Raw genomic sequence first — 15,867 nt, 5'->3', positions numbered from 1 at the left:
TGGACGATGTCCTAATTGCTAGTAGAAACCTCGACGAACATAAACAACACTTGGAACAAGTTTTTCAAAAACTGTCCCATTACGGTTTAAAAATAAACTTGGACAAATGTATTTTCAGTCAGCAAGAAGTAAACTTCCTTGGGCATTCAATTGATAAGGATGGTATATCACCATTAGCCGAAAAAGTAAGCGCCATTACGGATTTTCCACAACCTACGTCTGTTAGACAAGTTCGTCGCTTCATAGGTATAATTAATTACTACAGACGATTTTTACCCAACTGTTCCACAATCCTTGCACCGTTAACGTCATCATTGAAGAACAAAACGAAAAACCAACAATTAAAACTGGAAGAATCAAATTTAAAAGCTTTCCATCAAGCTAAAACTGCCTTAGTCAATTTCACAAAATTGAATTATATTAAGGACAGCGAAGAATCGAAGCTTACACTTACAACAGACGCGTCAGACATAGCTGTAGGAGCAGTTATACATCAACTGACAGGGGATACAATGACCCCTATATCGTTTTTCTCAGCCAAACTGAGCAAGACACAGACAAAGTACAGTACCTTTTCAAGGGAGCTATTAGCAATTTATTTGTCAATTAAACATTTTAGACATCTGTTAGAAGGAAGAAACTTCTGTATTTACACTGACCATAAACCGTTAACATATGCACTGCATACGCATGTAGATAAATATGGTCCAAGAGAAATCAGACACCTTGATTATATTGCCCAATATTCCACAGACATCAGATATGTCAAGGGGCAAGAAAACATCGTGGCAGACGCATTATCACGAGCTGCAATAACTTCACTAAATTCCAGTTCGTTAACTACGGAATTAAAGAACAAAATGTCTTCTCTCAAATTTACACCCACCAGGAGGGCTGACAAACAAACATATATACCGAACGAACTTCACACATGCAAATTTGTGTTTATCAGGAATGATACGGTCAAAAAGCCATTTTGTCCAAATTACACTGGACCATACCAAGGTTTGGACAGAAGTGAAAAATATTTTACTGTCCAACGGAAAGACAGGAAATACAACATCGCGATCGACCGAATTAAACCAGCATACATTGAGGAATACCCTCAGACAATTTCCCCACCAGAAAAAATTCCCTTAGAACATGGGAGACCAGCAGGAAATAACGAGGACACCAAACCCACGACAAAAACGGGTAGGAAAGTCCACTGGCCGAAACATTTCAAGGAATACATTACATATTGAAAAAAAAATAATTTTTTTTCCAATCTGGGGGGAGTATTTGTGCCAGTTGGCACAGTTTAATATTCATATTTAAAATCGTTAAATACAATTTAGGCGCGCAGTGCAATTGATTGTTTCGGCGCGTTAAAAAAATGAAAAATGACACCCACGCAAATTCCGGCGTGACCTTTATATACCAAAGGTGCGGACCTAGTTGAAAGCACCCCATGTGATGTCTTCCGTCCAATGGAATTCCTCCTAGGACACATTTTAAAACTGATTTTCTAGAGCTCGTTTGGAGCCGATCAAATCGAATATAAACATGCACAAACACAAAATCTATCTCTTTAGTCTCTTAGCCTTTCGAGCATTCTTTCGTCTCTTTAATCTCTTCCGACTCATTCAACGCTTTCTCATTAGGACTTACCACGCGTGCAAACATCAATTATTTCATTTCCACTGCTCCGCGCATTAATACTCTCTTTTAACAGACGAACATTAATATTGTCTCTGTTACAAATTTGAACATTCAAAGAACACAAAAAAAGAGACTCTCCATCTTTCATATGAACTCAAAAAAAGGAACTCTGAAATATTGAGAACTATGTTTTAACTTGTTATTGTTTGTTATTTCTATTCCAGAAATAAACCTCCGTTTGTGTTGCACATAAGATTTCTTATTTTTATTTTTATTATTTGTGGAGGAAGTCAGTTCCCAAAAAAACGCCAGGCGACCCCCACAAGACTAAACTTGTTTCCTTCAATAACTACCAGAAATTTTTTTCTACCACCAATAGCGATGGCCAATTAATCTTTATCTGAAAGTACATCTTTTAAAGTCCTCGGCCTAACGTTCACAGGAAGCATGAGTTGGAAACATTACATTGAGAGCATTGCCAGGACCGCTGCGAAGAAGGTAGGTTCTTTCTACTGTGCGAGAAAACTACTAACGGCCGGAAGTGTCCTGCACCTCTATAAGGCCACCATTCGCTCATGTATGGAGTATTGTTGTCATATTTGGGCTGGTGCATCTGCTACTAGTCTCTCACTCCTAGACAGGGTTCAAAAGAGAGTCACCAACCTAATAGGTCATGAACTGTCATCTAAGCTCCAGCCTCTGTCCCATCGACGAAATGTAGCACCCCTTTGCCTGTTCTACAACTATTTTAATGGTGAATGCTCGTACGAACTGCAAACATTGTACCTCCTCGACGTAAATACTCCCCACAAGCAGCAAAATCTCACCCCTTTCACAGCTGAGATCCCTAGATGTAAGAGAGCCGTCTACTCAAGTAGTTTCTTTCATAGAACCGCTGGACTTTGGAATTCCCTTTTGAGTTCCTGCTTCCCTAACTGTACTGACATGCAGAAGTTCAAGTGTAATGTGAACCGACATGTTGCTGCCCAACTCCCCACATAGTATTCTTGTAGCTTATGTCCCTTATAGTAGCCCCCTACATCAAAGTTGCAATGTGCCTTGTTTGGGGAGAAATTGTAATAAAAAAAAGAAGTAAAAGCACAATGAACTTCATCTATATCATATGTGTGATCAACTTCATTATGCTGTATCAAATATTTGATTGCATACGCAGTACACAAAACCTGCACATAGTCCGCGGTGCTCCACTAACTGGTGCACTTATGCCGTCCATTACCAAATAAATATCGTCATCTACGAAGCCATGCCGTTTTCAGAACAAGATCATAAGTTTTTAATGAGTGCAACTGGAACTACTGCTATCCACGGAATAGCGGGATTTGTGTTTAAGATTTACTCCTCTTGATCCGTCGTGCCTTGTTTATGTTCATACATACTAGCAGAGTAACCTTAAGAAGAGTGTAGCTCTTCATCACGCAAGTACCGTCATTCACTATGGAGAGGTTACATTTTTCGCATCGCATCTTACTGGAATGAATGGAGACCCGTCGAGGACAAGCTGCAAATTTGCAAACCCTTTCACCGTCAATTGATAAATGACTCACGATAAAACAAGACGACGCATATGAAGTGAGATGAATAAGTATCCACACGTTAAACATAAAGAAATCAATTTTGCTTAATCACTTTCAAGATACTCCACTTTGAGCATTCACATACTTTTACTGGCGATTCTGTAGTTCTTTGTGATATATCTCAGACGCCTTATCTCCGTAGATTTTCTAATAATTTCCTCAATAGAACTCAAATTGTTTCTCTTTGCTATGATTTCCATCTTGTGAAAAGCACAAAAGTCACACGGTACTAAGCCCGTAAAATGAGGGGCCTCTCAAACAAGTGGAATATTGTTATTGAAACAAAAAAAAAAAAAAAAAAAAAAGAAAAAAAAAAAAAAAAGAAAAGCTTGGATTGAAAATAAGCGAGTGAACGGCTGTGGTGAAAATACCGCTGACGTGTCTCCAACGCGTGCAGTAAAATCATAATGTCTATTCTCCGAACCTTCTCAATCTGATCATTGTTTCGACATGTGAGTGTTTTATTTGAGCGTGCCTCGCCCTCCACAGAAGTGTACCCGTGCTTGAAACATGCATATTGCTTCATTTATTTGCGTTTGGTCCAATGCTATCGTTGCCATAGATCCGCTGAATGATCTGAATGATTTATGCTTCAATATTTTTGGCGACCGTTAATGCGTTGGGCCGTTTTGAATAAAATAAAAGATTTGGCGAGCGCGTCACACATTCGTACAATAGGAATAAAAAGCGGGAAATGGCGCAGTCGATCACTGTGAAATTGTTCACGCATGAAATGATAGTGCCAGTACCTCCCATACATAGCGCCTATGTGGTCCCAGTTTTGTTAGGAAAAAATTAAGTCTGATTATGATTATTTTTTCACCCAGCATGTATATATATATATATACATATATATATATATATATATATATATATATATATATATATATATATATATATATATATATATATATATATATATATTATCAAAAGTACCCGTCGTTGACTGGGTTCAAAAACAGTCTACAGAAAATGGACACTGATTTATGAAAGTATGATAGGTTATGAAAAGGAAGGGTTGTAAAGAGATAGCTTCGAATTTAGGGGTATCAAAACCAAAGCAAAATATGATGAAAGTAAAAATAAAATAGATAAACACCATAATTTATTATACTATACCTGTTCACACTGAAACACTTATTACAATATTCTGTGGATCTATATAAAAAAAAAAAAAACTTGTTAAACTTTGTGACATATTTCCATTCTATGGAGGTCAGGTGCGAACGAACACCCCATAATTTTATTATACCATATTTCTTCAAACTGAAACATAATTATCTATGTATACTTACGCATATAGATATGAAAAGTCTTTATTAAAGTGTGTGCCAATTTCCATTCTATGGAGGCCAGGTGCGAACGCAGTTCCCACAATTTTATTATACATCCCTATTTAAGATAAAACATACTTATCAAAGTATTATTATGTACATCTATATCAAAAACACTTGTAAACGTTTTTTTTTAAATTTTTAAATTTTTTATTTTCATACTTTGTGGACCAGGTGCGAACGCAGACCCCACAATTTTAATGACCCACCGTTCTGCCAGATCAAACATACCCATTCCTGTGTCTCGATACATCTTCTATCATTATATATAATCAGATTTTTTAAAATAGTCAACAATATAGGAGCCTATTCGTGACCAGACACACACACATTCAGCTTTATATATATATATATATATATATATATATATATATATATATATATATATATATATATATATATATATATAATACCAAACGTAATTTTTATCACACATTTTTAGGAAATAATATGGCCGAGAATGATGGAAGTGTTTCAATCGGAAGCGTTGGCTAAACAAACATACGAATCCGACCTAAATAATTTTGAAAAAAAACCAACAAAACAAAACACACACACACACACACACACACACACACACACACACACACACACACACAAACAACAAAGAACTATTCAAGATAGGAGAAAGTAAAAAAGAAGATAGTGAAACAAAAGAATTCCGTGATTTTTAATAACATTTGTCTTAATGAATATATCTATCCATATAATTACAAAACTCAAATGACCTTGTAACGATGTATGTAACCCACTTTCCGGTTTACGACATCCGGTTGCGCATGTGCGCATGACCTGCGCACTGAAATATTGACGTTATTATTTCGAAATTCTTATTTAACATGGGAAGAGTGCGGTTTAAAATAACTTAAACAGAAATGAACGATGTAAAAAAAAAAGCAGACAGTATTAACAATTGTTCATTTGGATAATTTAAACGCGAAAAAACAAAAACAAAAACAAATGAACAATTGGGACGCTGAAATATTGACGTTATTATTTCGAAATTCTTATTTAACATGGGAAGAGTGCGGTTTAAAATAACTTAAACGTAATACAGAAATGAACGATATAAAAAAAAAGCAAAAAAAGCAGATATATCAAAATTTGAATTAAACTATAATAAATATTATGGTATCTGTTCAGTTCATATTTACCTATAAGTATGATCAACCACTTATAATTCAGTAACTGCAATTTTTTTTTGTCAAAATAATCAATTATAATAAACAGAACGACTATTAGAAATCTATCTATATTCTTTTTTCTTTTTATTATAATTTCATAGAAATGTTTCTGTTATGTAAAATAAGAACTCTATTTTCTTTACGTCACAAGTGTCACGCTCATACATGAATTCCATAGCTAATATAAGATACTGACCCAACGGGTCACGGGATGTCTAATATATATATATATATGTGTGTGTGTGTGTGTGTGTGTGTGTGTGTGTGTGTGCACGCACATCTTTATTTCCTGTAGATATAATCGACATTTTCAAAGAGAGGCACAGTAATCTCCCAACATCAAGCTTTCTTTTATGTCGTTATCCCCGACCTGAATAGATATCCACTTAGTTAATTGCTTTTGAGGTCAAGACATTCAATATCTTTTTTTTTTTTTTTGTGAGGGTGGAGTCACGAATTGATCGAACATGAGACAAAAGATTACCGACATCCGTTGTAATTCCACCTTCCTGCGACCGCATCTTAAAAAAAAAAAAAAAAAAAAAAAATGGCCGTCTCAATCGTCGAATCTAATTAGTCCAAAACGATGGCTTCCTGTTAAGGGCTGATGTGCACAATATGTGAAAAGCTCTCCTAAGTTAAGTACGCTATGATTCATTTGACATCAAAAACTTATTTGGATAACTTAATAAAAAAAGGTCTGCTTTTCTTAAATGCCTATTAATGTTCTCGTTTTTTTCAAACGTATCGTCACTCTCCAACTCTCTCTCTCTCTCTCTCGCTTCTTTCTCCTCCTCGTCTTCCTCTTCCACCTCTTCTTCCCCCCTCTCTCTGTAGTAATGATCAATAGACAGCTAAATTAAAGAAGCGTGTAGTTTAAACCAAAACCATATGTAGCCTTTGTGGTTACCCCCCACATCCTTTAATGTCTGCACATTTAGTAAGGCGCCTCTTTGGTACCAAGTGCAAATTAGTCACCGTAATTACACTTAGGAGCATTTTTAGATGATAGTTTGATAATTTGATTATTTGAACAACTGGAATGGGTAAAAAAAAAAAAAAATGAAAACGGCACTAACCCTATACTGGTTCATACTGGCTTCCTCCAAAGGAGGACGTTCCATGGAAGTATGAAATTCACAAGCGGTCCCCAGTCTCATGTATATCTCCGTTGGGGAAGCTGACGATGTTAGGATTTTGCAACTTTTGCAGGGAAGTGTTAACATCCTCCTACATACAGCGCCTGGAATTCCGAAATTGATCACCCATGTGGTACTGAACAGGATCAACGTTGCTTAACGAGGATCGGTGATTGGTGGAGGATTATGCCGTACATTTGAACTACTGCTCTCATTTTGTTATTTTCAAAACGTTTCGACCGATTTAACTTTCGATCTTCTTCGGGTATATCGAATTCGAGATTTCTAATAGGATTTCCAACGGAACCTTTTATTGCTCTATAGTTATTTTCATGGGAAGTGTTCGTTTATGCCTCCCCCCCACCAAACTTTCGCACACACACACACACACACACACACACACACACACACACACACACACACACACACACGCACACACACACACACACACACACACACAAAACACTCGTCTAGGTACAAGAAATGTCAATGATTCTCCCACTCTCTGTCTGTGCCTAAATCTAAACGCAAATTCCATGAACAAGGGGTTTCCTAGAACTGTCCGACTGTAAAACTCTGCTTTCACCCTCTCTCTCTCTCTCTCCCTCTCTAATATCTTTCCTAATATATATATATATGGTCGTCTTCAAGTCCAATATAAACAATTACCTGTTGAGCCGTACCCCTAAATCATCTATTTCTACCCCGTTCCACCAATATTACTACGCTGTTGTCCCGGTGAACACCAGCTACTCATTAACCCTTATCCTCAAGTGTCTTTGGGCCTTGATAAGTGGTGAGTCTATTGCAAAAAAAAAAAAAAGAAAAAAGAAAAAAATCTATCAATAGTTCCCTACTCCAAAGCTGTTAAACTTTTCTATGATCAATAGTATGGATTTAAACAGTTGCATTCTACTGCATATACCCTAACAGTCATCTCCAAACGCATATATATATATATATATATATATATATATATATATATATATATATATATATATATATATATATATATATATATATATATACACTAGCAAAGATACTCGCGCTTCGCACGGGACCTTGCTGTACACTGTTCAACAAAATTCCGTCCAAAACTTTTGATCTTCACTTTGGAAAATAGTGTGCACCATTCGTAAGTGTGGAGGCCATCATCATGCCAGTTTTGTCATGATCGGTCCGTCCAGTGGTTTGGGCTGTAGGAAAGTTGTACACGTTAAGTTATGAAAATATACATGGCAATTAAGTTACACAGTATTCCGCGTTCCAATCGGCTTTCTATTTACTACTGCGCCCATCCTAATCAGCAAATAGATGGACACTTACAGGCAAAGGCAAAGTTGACCTCGATTCACCCTTTCTCTTTGTGTGTTTGTGGGAAGGGTAGATATCCCTTTTTTGTAGTAAGCTGACCCACTTTCAGCCTAGGGGTAGTTAGATATGTTATTTTGTGTTTTAGTCTATATTTCGAATGTTATGTTACTTTATATATATATATATATATATATATATATATATATATATATATATATATATATATATATATATATTAGACCTCTTCCAAATTTACCTTTTTCTTCAAACATATGGAAACTGATATTATTCCCATTCTCCAAGGTCTAAATTAGCTAAATATACCAGTTATTATGATCTTGGACCTTGGCTATGCCTGCCTCAAGAGCTATGTAATGTTATTGTTAACGTTTTTCAAAAACGCTGCAAAATTTGGGATATTATGTCCTTATTTTCATTGTAGCTTTCCACAGGTTGATGCTATAGCATTGAAAGTGGTACCAAATGAAAGCTAATAAAATTCTCTTGTATATGATAGTAAACACATGAACATCTGTGTTAATCTTAATTAATTTTAATGCACAAACATATATATTTTTTATGCTTGAAAAGGATGCCATCATATAATACATAACTTTATCTCAAAAATGTTACTCTTAATGCATGTATATAATTTATTATCACTAAGTATGTTTTATCTCTTCATTTCAGATTGTAAGTTAAAGCTGATTTGTTAAGATTTGTGAACTGCTGACAACATGGCATCTGGAAGACAACTACGCTGTGGGAAAGTTGTCAGCGATACAAGTGAACGGGATGAACCAACTGAAAAGAGAAGAAAGGTGGCAACTCCTGCCACAAGGTCATTCAGTGATATGTATCTCATTGGACAACCCAGCTCCAGCATCAAGGGCTCTCAACTTCCTACTAATCGCCAGGTGTTCCAGTATTTCCTGCATTTGAGGAATGATAATCCCAACAGTGACAATAGGTCTTTAGCCCAGGATACAGTGGATGTCGTTTTGCCATTCTGGAATATGGCAAGGATTAAAACACTAACTAGACCAAATGCAGTCAACCGTTTCATGATCCTCCATGAAAAGTACAGGAAAATTGTTAAAAACAAGGGAAGAAATAACAAACCAGAGGAAGAGAAACGAGCTAACTTTCTGAAGGACTTAGACAAGTTATTTGATATTGGAGCAAAGGATGTTGTGGAGGAGATAAGAAGCAACAGGCTGCTCACTAAAGAGACCAAGGAAGAGGACGTCAATTTCTACTTGGACCAACAGACCACTCGCCTGGCACAAATGTCAGGAATGAGTAGGCATTTTGACATTTTAAAAAGTGTCCACCACGCACGTTCAGCAGTCCCATTTTGGTGTGGCAATCTAAGAGCTAATGTTTCATGCCTGATATGATGGTTAATTTGTAAAAGTTCAAAGTCTTTATTGGTGAATTCCGTACTGTTGTCAGAACGAATACACTTGACTTCACCGTAGGGAGCCATGTCGGCTAGATATTTTTTAGTTGCTAGCAGGGTATCAGATTTGTTCTTTAAAAAGTAAACCATTATTAAACCTGTATGGTCATCTACGAAATTCAACACATATCTATAATGTTCTCTGGCCATCGGTTCCACGGAACCGTTCAAGTCACAATGCACCCTTGATAGGATTTTTTGGCCTTTTTGTCTGGTATCTTGCTTTGATAGTTGTCATTTTCCCTTGCGTACAGACGTCGCAGTTGAAGTTTTTTGATGTTTGTATTTTCATTCCATCAACTACATTCGGCAACTTTTTTAAATTTTACAATATATATATATATATATATATATATAGAGAGAGAGAGAGAGAGTGTATATTATTTCAACCTCGTTTTTTTTTAATTTTTTTGCTTAAATCATTACAAATTGTTTCATTCTATTGGATAATAATATTATCTTTCCGATCCATTCAGTAATTCAAGTAAAAACAAAGTTGTTTTTTTTACTTGAATCTGAAGAGACCGGCAAGATAATATTATTACCCTGTTGATTGAAAAAAGTTGTAATGACTTAAGCAAAAAAAAAAAAAAACCCTAAAAAAACCCGAGGCTGAAATAATGAAACATATTTAGCATAACTAAAGTATTGAGAATTTTTCTCTTGTTTTTTTTACCAAATACTCTTCCTAATATATATATATATATATATATATATATATATATATATTTATATATATATATATATATATATATATATATATATATATATATATATATATATAAATCCCCATCGCCAAGTCAAAAGAGTCTGTCATATTTGGTTTTATCAATTAGTTATTGTTATTTACTAGAACTGATTTTCTACATTTTTTAAAAATGTGGATTTCTTCCGAGGATATATCGGTATATACCAAGCTCCAAGGCAATTTTGTAATGTTCTTCGGATATAAATCCACGATGTCGAACTGTAGAAGCATACATTTCTTTTCGTTTTCTATATTTTTAAACCAAGTATTTGCCCACTGGTTTAATTCTAGGTTTTGTTTAATTTGTTTGTTTACTCTAGAAAGTATTGTTTCACTAATTCTACCTATTTCTGGTTTATTTGTGTTTATCAAGCGAGTTTTAGGGTATTATTAAAGTCATATTTATGGTCTTTGAGCAAAATGTATGCTTCTCTAGGTTTTAATTTATCAACGTTTGCCAGTTTTTTGTATTTTTTTGTAATGTTTTCTGTGATTAGTTTGTTATATTCTTGTTTATCTATTTTATAAAAATCTCTGGGTTTATCCGCTTTTACGAAGATTTTATTAGAGTTTTTTTGTGTTTCTAACGATTTTATGTAGTTTTTCTTTAAACTATTATTTTGGTTGTAGAATTCTAAATTTTTGATTATGTTTAAAAGGTCATTTTCAAAGTTTATCAAAAGATCTAGTGCTTTTTTCATTTTTTCGGAGTTTCAACCGTAGGATTCTTTTTTGTTTATATGTTCATTTTTGTGAAAAGATATTTTTGTAAAATAGATAAATATAACAAACTAATTACAGAAAACATTAAAAAAACTGGAAACAAACGAATGCAATTACATGGGTATAATAAATACTGAAAGTAAACAAATCACCGATAAACTAAAAATTAGCGATAACGTTTCTAAATAAAAACCTAAAAAATCACACATTTTAATCAAAGACCACAAACATGACTTTAATAATAACTCTAGCACTCGCTGGATAAACCCAACTAAACCAGAAATACTTAATCTTCACCCAGATGCCTCACTCATTAATAAATAAATATTTAACTAGCCGGACCTGTAGAAATTCTACTACGGACTCCTTCATATATAATATATTGGCATTCTTTGGATATTCAGCGTAAATGGAGACGCTCTGATATTGTTGTAGCTCTTTTGTTAAAACGGTAGCAGGGTCAGAAAATCTGCTTAAATATGATATTTTAATTCATGCATATTTCCTATATACTATCAATGTCAATTTTCTAGCGATTCTTGTATATTATATATATTATATATTATAAAGTTGTAATTTCAAAAATAAAAAAAAAATATCTATATGACTTTAATGCATCAGCTTGAATCGAAACTGAAACCAGAATCATGAATATATATATATATATATATATATATATATATATATATATATATATATATATGAATGCATATATTTTGTTATTCTGGTTTCAGACTATATATATATATATATATATATATATATATATATATATAAATATATATATATATATATATATACGTTTTATTTTTTTTATTACCGTATCTTTCTGTTAGGTTACATTATTGTTTCATCTACCCGGCCGTTTTTTTGGTCGTCTGTTGCTTCCTCAGACTTTTACAGAAATGTTCGTTATTATGGGATGAAACAGTGATAATAACGAACATTTCTGTAAAAGTCTGAGGAAGCTGCAGACGGCCAAAAAACGACCGGGTAGCTGAAACAATAATGTAACTTAACAGAGATACGGTAATAAAAAAATAAAACGCATATTTGATCTACAACATTATCGAGCACTTTTTTCAGTTTTTATTAGTTACCATTTCCACTATATATATATATATATATATATATATATATATATATATATATATATATATATATATATATTCAAAATAATATATTACTGACGAAAGAACCTTTCGATATTTCGATGAATCCTAATTCATTCTTTCTGGTTCCCTGCTTTCTCTTATTGTCGCGAAGTCAAGGTCAAAATTTCTATTTCATTATTCAAAGAACGTAACCTCTCATCGATCAAGCGAATTGATTTCTGTTTTCTGTCCATTTATTTCTTATTTAAAAGGTAAGCAAATTCACATCGAAATTACCAAATTATTACTATTTATCTCTTTGCATGAATGAACGTTAATGTTTTGTGCCGTATTTACAAGAAACTTATGAATGAAATGTATGTTATTTAAAAATTTCAGTTTAAAGTTGCAAACTTTGCGAAGCAATCATATATAATCAAACAAAATATAAACTAAAATTCCTCCAAATTTGGCATGAGACCTTAATCATTTGGAGGGGGACTATTGCCACGCAACTTTAGAAAATAAATTTTAGTGGGGTCTATAATACCTTTTGTTGCAAAATACTTAATTTACGCTAGATACTCTCACAAAACTTATGCCTTCATTATATGGCTTAATCTTTGCTTACGTTGCGAAGTCGTAGCAGGTTTTCCAAAGCCATTAAGCGCGCGCGCACACACACACACACACACACACACACACACACACACACACACACACACACACACACACACACACACACACACACACACACACACACACATATATATTGTAATATATTAATACTCCAAGTTTCAAATATCAAGATTTCTCGTTCATTTATTACTTTTCTATTAAATTATTGTTTCATATTACGACTAACAAGTTTACAAAATTATGTTATTGCTGCATATTTAGTCAGGTACTCTTCAGATGTTTATCTTAAAAACTTATAAAAACACCGTTTTGGACAATTTACATGGTTTATGTAACCGACACGCTCTTTCCTTCTCAGTTATTTTTGGTATAAGTGTGAGGGCATGGTATTTAAATGCGTCCCAACTCAGCATTATGTGACACAAGGTCTAAGTGTGGGATATGATTACAATAAAATTAGAAGGTTCTATTTATAAACAAAAGTGATATGAACTAACCAATTAGATACAACGCTCGGCTACCAACCAATCAGAAACCAAAATTCCGCTATAAAATTTACTTATCTCTTAGAAATCTTGCATATAACTTTAGTCTTCACGCGGAAAGAAACTCTACTATTCGTCTCATGACTTCGTTGGGTTGGCTACTTACCGGAAACTTTGTTCTTCGTCTTCGTCTGCAAGCTTTAACAATTTAAAGCTTCTCTAAATTGATACTGCCATTTTGTTTGAAACAACATTTTTCTTCTCTTCTAAAACTAAAATGGCTCACAACTACAAAAGTATTTTTATCTTGGATATTCAGATTTTAGGCTTCACAGAAAATCAATTTCGCCCCTAGAAAAACACATTGTAAGACAGCAACCAAAAAAAAAAAAAAAAAAAAATCACAAAACAAACAATTCACTCTTTCTCTCTCCCTCCTCTCTCTGTCTCTTTATCTCTCCCTCCCTCTCACACACGATTTCTGTTGCTTTCTTGTTTTAGTGGTTCTTTTTAGAAAGAAGTAAATAGATAAGGGGGCGGGAACAAACTAAAATAGCTAAATAAACTCTTTGATTTGTCAGAAGGATGCTATTACATAAATAATCAGGCACAAGATTCGAACATCTCAATTTTCTTATTCAAACATTGGCAATATGATTACTCAAGTTCATCGATATGGCTTTCAAATTCTGGTTTACTCTCAATAATCTACCATAGCATTTACTCCAAAGATTGTCTCTAACCTCTTTTTCACAGAAGAGGCTTGCAAGCCTGTCTCTCCTTTATCGTTATTTCCATGGCAAGTGCTCGTCTGAGCTCTAATTTATGATCCTCTTCGCCAATCTTTCACGAGAAACACTCGTCCAGCTGAAAAACACTACTGATAATTTCTCCCACTCTTTATCTGCGCCTAAACCAAAACGTACATTCCATGACCAGAGCTTCTTTCTTAAAACCGCACACCTGTGGAACTCGCTTCCGTTTGCCTGCTTTCTCGCTGACTACAATATCGTTGTCTTCAAGTCCGACGTAAACAAGTTCTTGATGAGCCGTTCTCCTTGTAATCCAATTTACCAAATTTCCACTACTAACGATTACTATGATATTGTCCCGTTTACTACACTCTTTAACCCCTAGCCTCGAGTGGCCTCTGGGCCTTGATTAAGTGGTGACCTATGTGAAAAAAAAGCTAAGTAACAAAATGATATCATTCACTGAATCTTCAATGCCATTCACTATTCCAGAAGCTTTCGAAAACGAGATTTGTCAAACATGAATATGAAGGGTAGAAAGTGGTGCTTAATTTAATTTCGGTAGCTTCGTTACTCTTGCTTTCCTTACATTCTATGAGCGGTGTTTATGACAAAGAGGGAAGGATTGCTACAGAATGGAACGATAAAATTGTCGCCCTAGAAAAGACATGATTCCATTTCCGATTGATGAAAACCGGTTTCCTTCTTTTTTTTTTTGTTGCAGACCATCTAATAGTTGACCAGTTGTGTACAAATCCCAAGAGCGATAGGAGCCTTCTATCATGTCTGAAAGTGACGCAATGTTTAACGAGCTGTACAACTCATTCTCTCTACCGATCCAAGTTATGACAACAGGACCATTGCCAGCACCCTCAAAATGCATCGCTGGATTGCCACGAATAACAGGGATGTCCCCAGGGCAATGAAAACAACGTTTCTTGTCACGGTTATGATCTTTGGTGTGGTTTGAAGTGATTTACATTGAATTTTTTCTGTAGTTATAAAACACCAATCAAGCAAGATTTTCTGGATTTCTTTTTAAGTCTCCAAGCTCAACTCTTAACTATAAAATTTAGATATTTTTCCGAATCAAAATCATGTAATGAATTTTCATCAAAATTAAAATAAGGATTCCAAATATAAGGTTTACTATCATAAAATCTTGATTGTAAGCTTTGCGTGGACATAAAGTAGTGAAAAGCTGTTCTGTTAGTGGAATGAACTTTTACCCATTTGTTTGGTATGACTATTTACTAAAACAAACGCTAATGAGCGTGAATTTTTGAAAGTTTGTATATAGGACATCATTTTAAAGGTCAGTTATATACTAATATACCGGACTTTGATCTTGGTCAAGAGAAGGCATACTGTAAAGCGAAGGGATATTTTGACTTGAAGCCATTATTCGTCAAATTGAAGTTTTGGCTCCATTTCAAAACCAGCTGAGTTCATCTTGTTTGTTTTCGGATTCATTTCTTTTATTAGGGTGTTACCCAACGGGTTCATTCACCCGTTTCTAACCCGGGAAATTAGGTTAACCACTTTAACGGATACTTTTTCTTTTCTGGGGTGTTACCCAAACTGACGCCACTGATGTCAAAGTATCTCGTTGGATCGTGTGTGGTTGCCCGTTTCTATTTGACTCGCTCTGCAAAATAAACAAAATACCAAAATCCTTATAAGCAAAGATGCATAGCGAACCCACCGATGCCGCGCGTGTATGCAGACACAAGGGCACCGGCATTCTAGATAGCAGA

Source organism: Euprymna scolopes, chromosome 8 (assembly GCF_053919585.1).
Source record: "Euprymna scolopes isolate OS-2025 chromosome 8, ASM5391958v1, whole genome shotgun sequence".
NCBI lineage: Eukaryota > Metazoa > Mollusca > Cephalopoda > Sepiida > Sepiolidae > Euprymna > Euprymna scolopes.
The sequence above is the reverse complement of the archived record's forward strand: the minus strand, read 5'-3'. Positions refer to the sequence as shown.